Genomic DNA, 8,827 nt, shown 5'->3' with positions numbered 1-8,827 from the left:
AAATATAGCATGGAGTATACATACCTAACCAAAATGTACCAATACCATTTCATTCACCAGTACAAAATCACATGGTGTTGCACTCCCAACTGCCTCTCCGTCAGCTCTGAGGGAGCAATCCTATGGCCTCTAGACAGCAGCTAGACAGCCATAGGATATCTGGTTTTCTGGGAACCGACCTCGGAGCGTTAGTTCGCAGAGAACTGACCTCCCCCCACTTCCGTGCTGCCTTGGAGGCAGTGTGGAAAAGCCCCATCCTCTGCACTTGCAAGAGGAGTGCAGAGGGGTCGGAAAGGGGCGTGGGTGGGGGCATTCCAGGGCGGGGGAAGTGTAGCTGCCTGTGCTACACATCCTATGTATCCTACAGCAGCCTCCTCCCCCTCTCAGCCCTCCTGTGGCTAGACAGCTGCAATCAGCTGTCTAGCTGAAAATGCAGGGCAGGAGAAGCCTGGAGGGAACAATCCCCTCCATGCTTCTCCTGCCCTGCATTGGATAGGCGGTTGCCTCCGAGTTCAGAGGCAGCTGCCTATCTGAATAGAATTGCGCCCTAAATCTAGTAATATGGTTTCACTTTTCTCCATACCAGCCCTTCTCTTTTTTCCCCTAACCTCACTTCCAATTCTCTCATCTTTATTGCAGCAAACAAAAATGAGGAAATACTATGCAGAATTGGCTGTCTGCATACGATCAATCAAGTGACATCTCTCTAGTAAACATCTCTCTCTGAAACGTATCCTGACAAAATGCTGTTAGATCTACATATCTGAAAATGTTTAAAAATGCAGACACAAAATTATTTTGAGAGAAAATCTCTGCTTAGAGGCCTCTCCCCTCCACAACCTCCCTCCTGCCTTATCTGGGACAGAAGCCTATTCCCAGAAGCCTGGCAGCGCTCAGATTATCTCCCACAGAAACACGCACTGCTGAGTCAGTCCCACCGGGGTTTCAGCTTCTGGTTGAAAGAACTGGAGGGGACCTCAAAGCAGATGCACAAACTGGTAAACCACCCCCGTTAGCAGGTGCATCGGTTGACAATCCTGGACTGAGATCAGGCACCTCAAATGATCGTGCTACAGGCTGGTGCCTCTTCCTGTGGGCAGGAATGTAGTAGGAGCAACAGCAGTGGTTGGTTGTAAGAACAACATTCCCCAAAGTGTATGAAACGGGAACATCATTCTGCCCGATTACATGAAGAAAAATCCAGTTCTCAAGGTGTTTTCCAAGTGAACATAGTTAATGCAAGACAGAAAGCAGACCATTTAAAAATCTAGTTGTTTTGGGTAGCTCACTTCACAGGAGTTGAAAATGGAGGATTCTGTTGTGTGTGAAAAACTAAGATCTATTATTATTATTTAGAGAGCCCCATCGATGCTTATTTTTCTTTCCTTTTAAAGGAAGGTCCTGCTCCAAAGAGATCGCATTCTAAATGTTGGCCATTGGAGAGACAGCAAAGAGAGAAGAGGAAAGGGACATAGGCACAGACATCATGAGCATAACAGAGACCTGGTAGAATGGAGAGAACCAGCGGAATACGGTAATCTCTGGTTACAAACTCTATAGGAATGGCCTGTGTATTAATCTGGGGTCCTGATTCTGTCAGGGCCCAGTCAAAATAGATTATTTTGGGTTACCAAGATGAAACAAAGCCACTTGTGCAAAAGGATGACAGTTTATTGATAGAAAATGGATGCAGAATAAATATACAAAGAAAGCTCATCCCTCTAATCAGCTAATGGAGCTGTTACAGCTGATATGTATATCCAAGTTCCCAAGAAAGACTAGAAGTTGTTCCTCTAGGACTGGCAAAAGTTCTCCTAGCTGGTAGCATGCATATTCCCCCTTGGGGCAAGACCAGGGCTGAATCTACACATAGCAGTTATACCATTATCATACCATTATCATAACTATTGGGACACATGACACCAATGAGCACCAACAGTTATGATAACTTGATGATAACAGTATAACTGCTATGTCTAGATTTAGCCCAAAGGACAAAGCCTGCTGGTTGGATTTTATAAGTTTGCATACTACATGTCTCTCCCCTAGCTTATGAGCTGACGGGCAATGCCTCTGCCCCTTCTCCAAAGAAGCGGGGGGGGGGGGCTCTCTTTTGCTTCTAACCAGAGAGGAAGAACAACACCCTTATCTCTTTTACTTCATGAGATCAAAGGGCTGGCTGGCCACAAGAGCGTCAAGGTTGTTTTGAAGCTAGCCTGTGTGAGAGGCCCACTGTCCTTATTAACTATAAAGCTGCTGGCTAGACTAAACTACATAGGTCTCTAGGTGGCTACCAACAGCATATAGGAATTCTGTGAAGTCCACCTTATTGCTCACCAACAAACTCACTACAGCCGGGGATGGCATTCTAGGCGTAGCATTGGTCTGTACGTCAAAGAGGGTATAGACATGGACCCAGGTTGCATATTGCCAACAGCCCACTGTTAACAAATATGGGGTTGTTGGCAATGCAATCAGAATGAGCATTCCTGCTCACCAGCCCACTTCCACTGGAATAGCCAAGTCAGGGATACCCCATCCCTGGGTTGTTTATGTGACATCCAGTCCTGGAATTCTGGGTTGTTGGGTCCAAGCTGTGGATTGTTCATCCCTCAACAACCCAGAGTTCTGTAGTTGGACGTCACGCAAACAACCCAGGATGGGGCATTCCTGGGTTGCTTATCTTAGTGGAGGCAAGTGTGGATGCGCAAACCAGCATGCATCTCACTCCTGCTGCATTTCATCATGGGTGTTGGTGACATGCAACCCAGTCATAGAGTCAAACAAACTGGGAATTAAAAAGAATTTAACACTGGGAGCATGCTATTGTCCCTCTGATTAAAATGCTCAGGGTAATCTTGACATGGAGAATGAAATCAGGGTGGCATCTAAAGAAGAAACTGTTGTAGCAATGCGTGACTGAAATTACCCTCACATAGACAGAGTAAATGTGTTCAGGATAAAGAGGTCACATTTCTAGATACTCTGAATGACTGTGCTCTAGAATGGTTGGTCACAGAACCAAAAAGTGGCCAGATAGAGAAGGAAAAGGCTGATGAGGGGAAAGAGCAGTTGTGATGGCCAGAAGCTTCCATATCTTCCTTGCCCCTCTGCAGCACAGCATAGCCATTCTGGTAGCAACAATACCAAACCTTTGTTACTGGGAAGAAAACATCTTTGTCTCTGCCAGCAATCCTGCCTCAGGGCTGATTTCAGGGTTGACGAGGCCCTTGGCAGAGTGTGTGTTAGCACAGTTGCCATATCGGTGGACTCTCCTGATGGTAGAGGCAGGTGGGTGGGGAACCACCATTTAAAATTCCCTACAGTGCTCCAGAGTGCCCAGTGTAATGCTGCTCCCAGGCACTGTGGCAAATTTAAAATGCCCACTTCCCAAACTCAGCCAGCATTGGTGGGGAGGGTGCAGGGCAGACATCAGCACTGATGCCCCAGCAACTGCTGGTGCTGGGCCTGCTTAACTTTGTTGGAGCTTCACACATCCTAGCCAGGTGTTTTGTGATTCCCCACCCCCAGGAGGGCCTGCCTCAGAGTTTAGAGCCTCTGCCATTAATAAAATTATCCTATATGCAGCCACTCTAAGTCACACAAAACAAGCAAGCCCTACAATATTGTTATGGAACAGGGGGTTGAGCTGGATGACATCTTAGGGACCCTTCTAACTCTGTGTTCTGTGATTGTAAGAAGATATGACTAAAATGGCCAAACCTGGTTGGACAAATTTAACCTGGCAGCTCCCCATTGTTATGGAAATTGTAGGCTGATATTTATTTATTTGTTTATTTCATTTCATTTCTATACCGCCCAATAGCCAAAGCTCTCTTCAGCTGAAGCTGTCTTTATCAGTGGCCAGCAAAGATCTGAATGGGATTACCTTTTCCCTCTTGCATTCTTAAATGGGTGTGTGTAAGCAGGAAACAAAAGGGCTGAATAGCAGTTTTTGGAAACAGACAAAAGAGCCAGAGAGTTGCTTTGAAGCTGATAACATTTTGGGGTGCTGGCTATTCCAAAGACCTGTTGTATATGCAGTGAACTCTGTTTGCACTGCTGTACCACCATCTACACGTAACCTGTATATTTGTAAATAAATGCCAATACTGGAAAATGCCATAAGACAAAACGTCTGTGACCTCAATCCAAAAGAGACGAAACCCAAGTTAAGTGCTATGCCCCTGGAAATCCTCATCACTCTGCAAACCTGAAGCTGTCTTTATCAGTGGCCAGCAAAGATCTGAATGGGATTACCTTTTCCCTCCTGCATTCTTAAATGGGTGTGTGTAAGCAGGAAACAAAAGGGCTGAATAGCAGTTTTTGGAAACAGAAGAAAGAGAGCCAGAGAGTTGCTCTGAAGCTGACAACATTTTGGGGTGCTGGCTATTCCAAAGACCTGTTGTGCATGCAGTGAACTCTGGATGTACTGCTGTACCACCATCTACACGTAACCTGTATATTTGTAAATAAATGCCAATACTGGAAAATGCCATAAGACAAAACGTCTGTGACCTCAATCCAAAAGAGACGAAACCCAAGTTAAGTGCTATGCCCCTGGAAATCCTCATCACTCTGCAAACCTGGGCACATGTAACAAAATTTCCAACAAATTCCCCGTATCAGACTTTGATGAGTCCCCGGGAAAAGACAGAAAAAATCCCAAGCAGTAAAATAATTTTACTGGATGACATGTTAGGGACCCTTCTAACTCTGTGTTCTGTGATTGTAAGAAGATATGACTAAAGATATGACTAAGAAGATATGACTAAGTTTTTATTCAGAACAAGCTAAGTTCACAACTTATGTGAGCTTTTGAGTTACACAGAGTAATTCCTCAAGCAAAATGAAAAAGAGGCAAGTTGGAGGAGGAAGATGTTCTGGAAAAGAGCACGGTGTGGTTGCAAAAGATCTTAGGTTATACAAAGGCATGCTGAGATAGAGAAGCAAGTGGAGGATGTTGCTTTGGAAATAAAACCCAGCAGTTTCTTTTAAACTAGAAAACAGGAATAGAGAAAAACATGATGGTCTTTTTATTAGCAGAGTTGGAGATTATTTTTAGAAAACTCACTACACAGAGAGTCAATGGCAGCTGAATTGGGTAGTATGTTAGTGGGCTGAATGTTGTTCCCTGTTAAACAAATCCCCAGTTATATAATCTTTCTGTTTGAGCTTTGAGCCTGCAAATAGGAAAGCAACAGAAATTTTAAAAAGGGGTCACACTTTCTAATTTGGACACCTTTTCCCAAAAGGGTAACTAGTATGGCCTGTGAGCAAGGAAGTGTTAAGTGAAGGGAGACACACAAGGGGAAATCCACAATCTCCATATATATTCATGGTTTTATTATGATGTCTTGGTTGTATTCCCCTTCATGGATCACTGCCTTGTTGTGGCGAAGGGGCTTGCATAACTCAGTGAAGCCATAAGCTATGCCGTGCAGGGCCACCCAAGACGGACAGGTCATGGCAGAGAGTTCTGACAAAATGTGGTCCACTGGAGAAGGAAATGGCAACCCACTCCAGTATTCTTGCCAAGAAAACCCCAGGGAACGTATCACAAGGCTAAAAGATATGACGCCGGAAGATGAGCCCCTCAGGTCGGAAGGTGTCCAATATACTACTGGGGAAGAGCAGAGGGTATTTCCAAGTAGCACCAGAAAGAGTGAAGCGGCAGGGCCAAAGCCGAAAGGACACTCAGCTGTGGATGTGTCTGGTGGTGAAAAGAAAGTCCGATGCTGTAAAAAACAATATTGTTTAGGAACCTGGAATGTAAGATCAATGAATCAAGGTAAGCTGGAGGTGGTCAAACATGAGATGTCAAGATTGAACATCGACATCTTGGGAATCAGCGAACTAAAATGGACAAGCATGGGCGAATTTACTTCAGGTGACCATCATATCTACTGCTGTGGGCAAGAATCCCTTAGAAGAAATGGAGTAGCACTCATAGTCAACAAAAGGGTGGGAAAAGCAGTACTGGGGTACAATCTTAAAAACGATAGAATGATCTCAGTACGAATCCAAGGCAAACCATTCAACATCACAGTAATTCAAGTCTATGCCCCAACCACTGAGGCCGAAGAAGCTGAGGTTGATCGGTTCTATGAAGACCTACAACACCTTCTAGAACCAACACCAAAAAATGATGTCCTCTTCATCATAAGGGATTGGAATGCTAAAGTAGGAAGTCAAGAAATCACCGGGATAACACGCAAGCATGGCCTTGGTGTACAAAATGAAGCAGGACAAAGGCTAATAGAGTTTTGCCAAGAGAACACACTGATCATAGCAAACACTCTTTTCCAACAGCACAAGAGGCGACTCTACACATGGACATCACCAGATGGTCAATATCAAAACCAGATTGATTATGTCCTTTGCAGCCAAAGATGGAGAAGCTCCATACAGTCAGTCAAAACAAGACCTGGAGCTGACTGTGGCTCAGATCATGAGCTGCTTCTTGCAAAATTTCGGCTTAAATTGAAGAATGTAGGGAAAACCACTAAACCATTGAGGTATGACCTAAATCATATCCCTTATGAATATACAGTGGAGGTGAGGAATAGATTTCAGGGATTAGACCTGATAGACAGAGTGCCTGAGGAACCATGGACGGAGGTCCGTAACATTGTTCAGGAGGCAGCAACGAAATCCGTCCCAAAGAAAAAGAAATGCAAGAAAGCCAAGTGGCTATCTGATGAGGCTTTACAAGTAGCTGAGGAAAGAAGGGAAGCGAAGAGCAAGGGAGAAAGGGGAAGATATATCCAACTGAATGCAGAGTTCCAGAGAATAGCAAGGAGAGGCAAGAAGGCCTTCTTAAATGAACAATGCAAAGAAATCGAGGAAAACAACAGAATGGGAAAGACTAGAGATCTCTTCAAGAAAATCGGAGATCTCAAGGGAACGTTTTGTGCAAAGACGGGCATGATAAAGGACAAAGAAGGCAGGGATCTAACAGAAGCAGATGAGATTAAGAAGAGGTGGAAAGAATACACAGAAGAACTATACAGGAAAGATCTTAATGTCCCTGATAGCCATGATAGTGTGGTCACTGAACTTGAGCCGGACATCCTCGAGGGTGAAGTCAAGTGGGCCTTAGGAAGCATTACTAACAACAAAGCTAGTGGAGATGACAGTCTTCCAGCTGAGCTATTTAAAATCCTAGAAGATGATGCTGTTAAAGTGCTGCACTCAATAGGCCAACAAATTTGGAACACTCAACAGTGGCCACAAGACTGGAAAAGGTCAGTTTACATTCCAATTCCAAAGAAGGGCAATGCCAAAGAGTGTTCAAACTACCGTACAATTGCGCTCATTTCACATGCCAGCAAGGTTATGCTCAAAATCCTACAAGCTAGGCTTCAGCAGTATGCGAACCGAGAACTACCGGAAGTACAAGCTGGGTTTCGAAGAGGCAGAGGAACTGCCTCTTCAAATTCAAATCGATCAAATCGCCAACTTTCGCTGGATCATGGAGAAAGCAAGAGAATTCCAGAAAAACGTCTATTTCTGCTTCATTGACTACACTAAAGCCTTTGATTGTGTGGATCACAACAAACTCTGTGGGAATGCTGTGGACATAATATACCTCACCTTCAGCAAAGCTTTCGACAAAGTGCCCCATGATATCCTGATGAGCAAACTAGCTCAAAGTGGGCTAGATGAAACAACGATCCGGTGGATCCACAGTTAGCTACAGAATTGGACTCCAAGACTGCTTATCAAAGGGACCTTCTCAAACTGGGGAGAGGTAACGAGAGGGGTACTGCAGGGCTCAGTCCTGGGCCCAGTACTCTTCAACATTTTAATTCATGACTTGGAGGAGGAGGTAAAGGGAATGCTGATCAAATTTGCAGATGACACAAAACTGGGCGGGATAGCTAATGCCTTGGAAGACAGAAACAAAATTCCAAGTAATCTTGATAGGCTGGAGCGCTGGGCAGAAAACAACAGAATGAAATTTAATAGGGATAAATGCCAAGTTCTGCACCTAGGAAAAAGAAACCAAATGCACAGTTACAAGACGGGGGATACGTGGCTCAACAACACTTCAAGCGTGAAGGATCTTGGAATTGTTGTAGATCACAAGCTGAACATGAGCCAACAATGTGATGTGGCTGCAAAAAAGGCAAATGCTATTTTAGGCTGCATTAATAGAAGCATGGCTTCGAAATCCTGGGAAGTACTAGTTCCCCTCTACTCAGCACTGGTTAGGCCTCATCTGGAGTACTGTGTCCAGTTCTGGACACCGCACTTTAAGAAGGATGCAGACAAACTGGAGAGGGTTCAGAGGAGGGCAACAAAAATGATCAGGGGGCTGGAAACAAAGCCCTGTGAAGAGAGACTGAAAGAACTGGGCCTGTTTAGCCTTGACAAGAGAAGACTGAGGGGAGATTTGACAGCGCTCTTCAAGTACTTGAAAGGTTGTCACAGAGAGGAAGGCCAGGATCTCTTCTCGATCATCCCAGAGTGCAGGATACAGAATAATGGGCTCAAGTTACAGGAAGCCAGATTCCGGCTGAACATCAGGAAAAACTTCCTGATTGTTAGAGCAATTCGACAATGGAACCAATTCCCTAGGGAGGTAGTGGGCTCTCCCACACTGGAGGCATTCAAGACGAGGCTGGACAGCCATCTGTCAGGGATGCTCTGACTTGGATTCCTGCATTGAGCAAGGGGTTAGGCTCGATGGTCTTATCGGACCCTTCCTACTATTCTATGATTCTATGAACTGCAAATCTTCCTGTGTGAAGGAAGTGAAGTCCTTCCTTTAGGCACCTCACATCACTATCATTTTACCTCTGCCTTGACTTGTGCAGTGGAG

This window comes from Heloderma suspectum, chromosome 2 (genome assembly GCF_057233095.1).
Source record: "Heloderma suspectum isolate Gila_16-S chromosome 2, 16-S_ref, whole genome shotgun sequence".
Lineage (NCBI taxonomy): Eukaryota > Metazoa > Chordata > Lepidosauria > Squamata > Helodermatidae > Heloderma > Heloderma suspectum.
Note: the sequence above shows the minus strand (reverse complement) of the source record.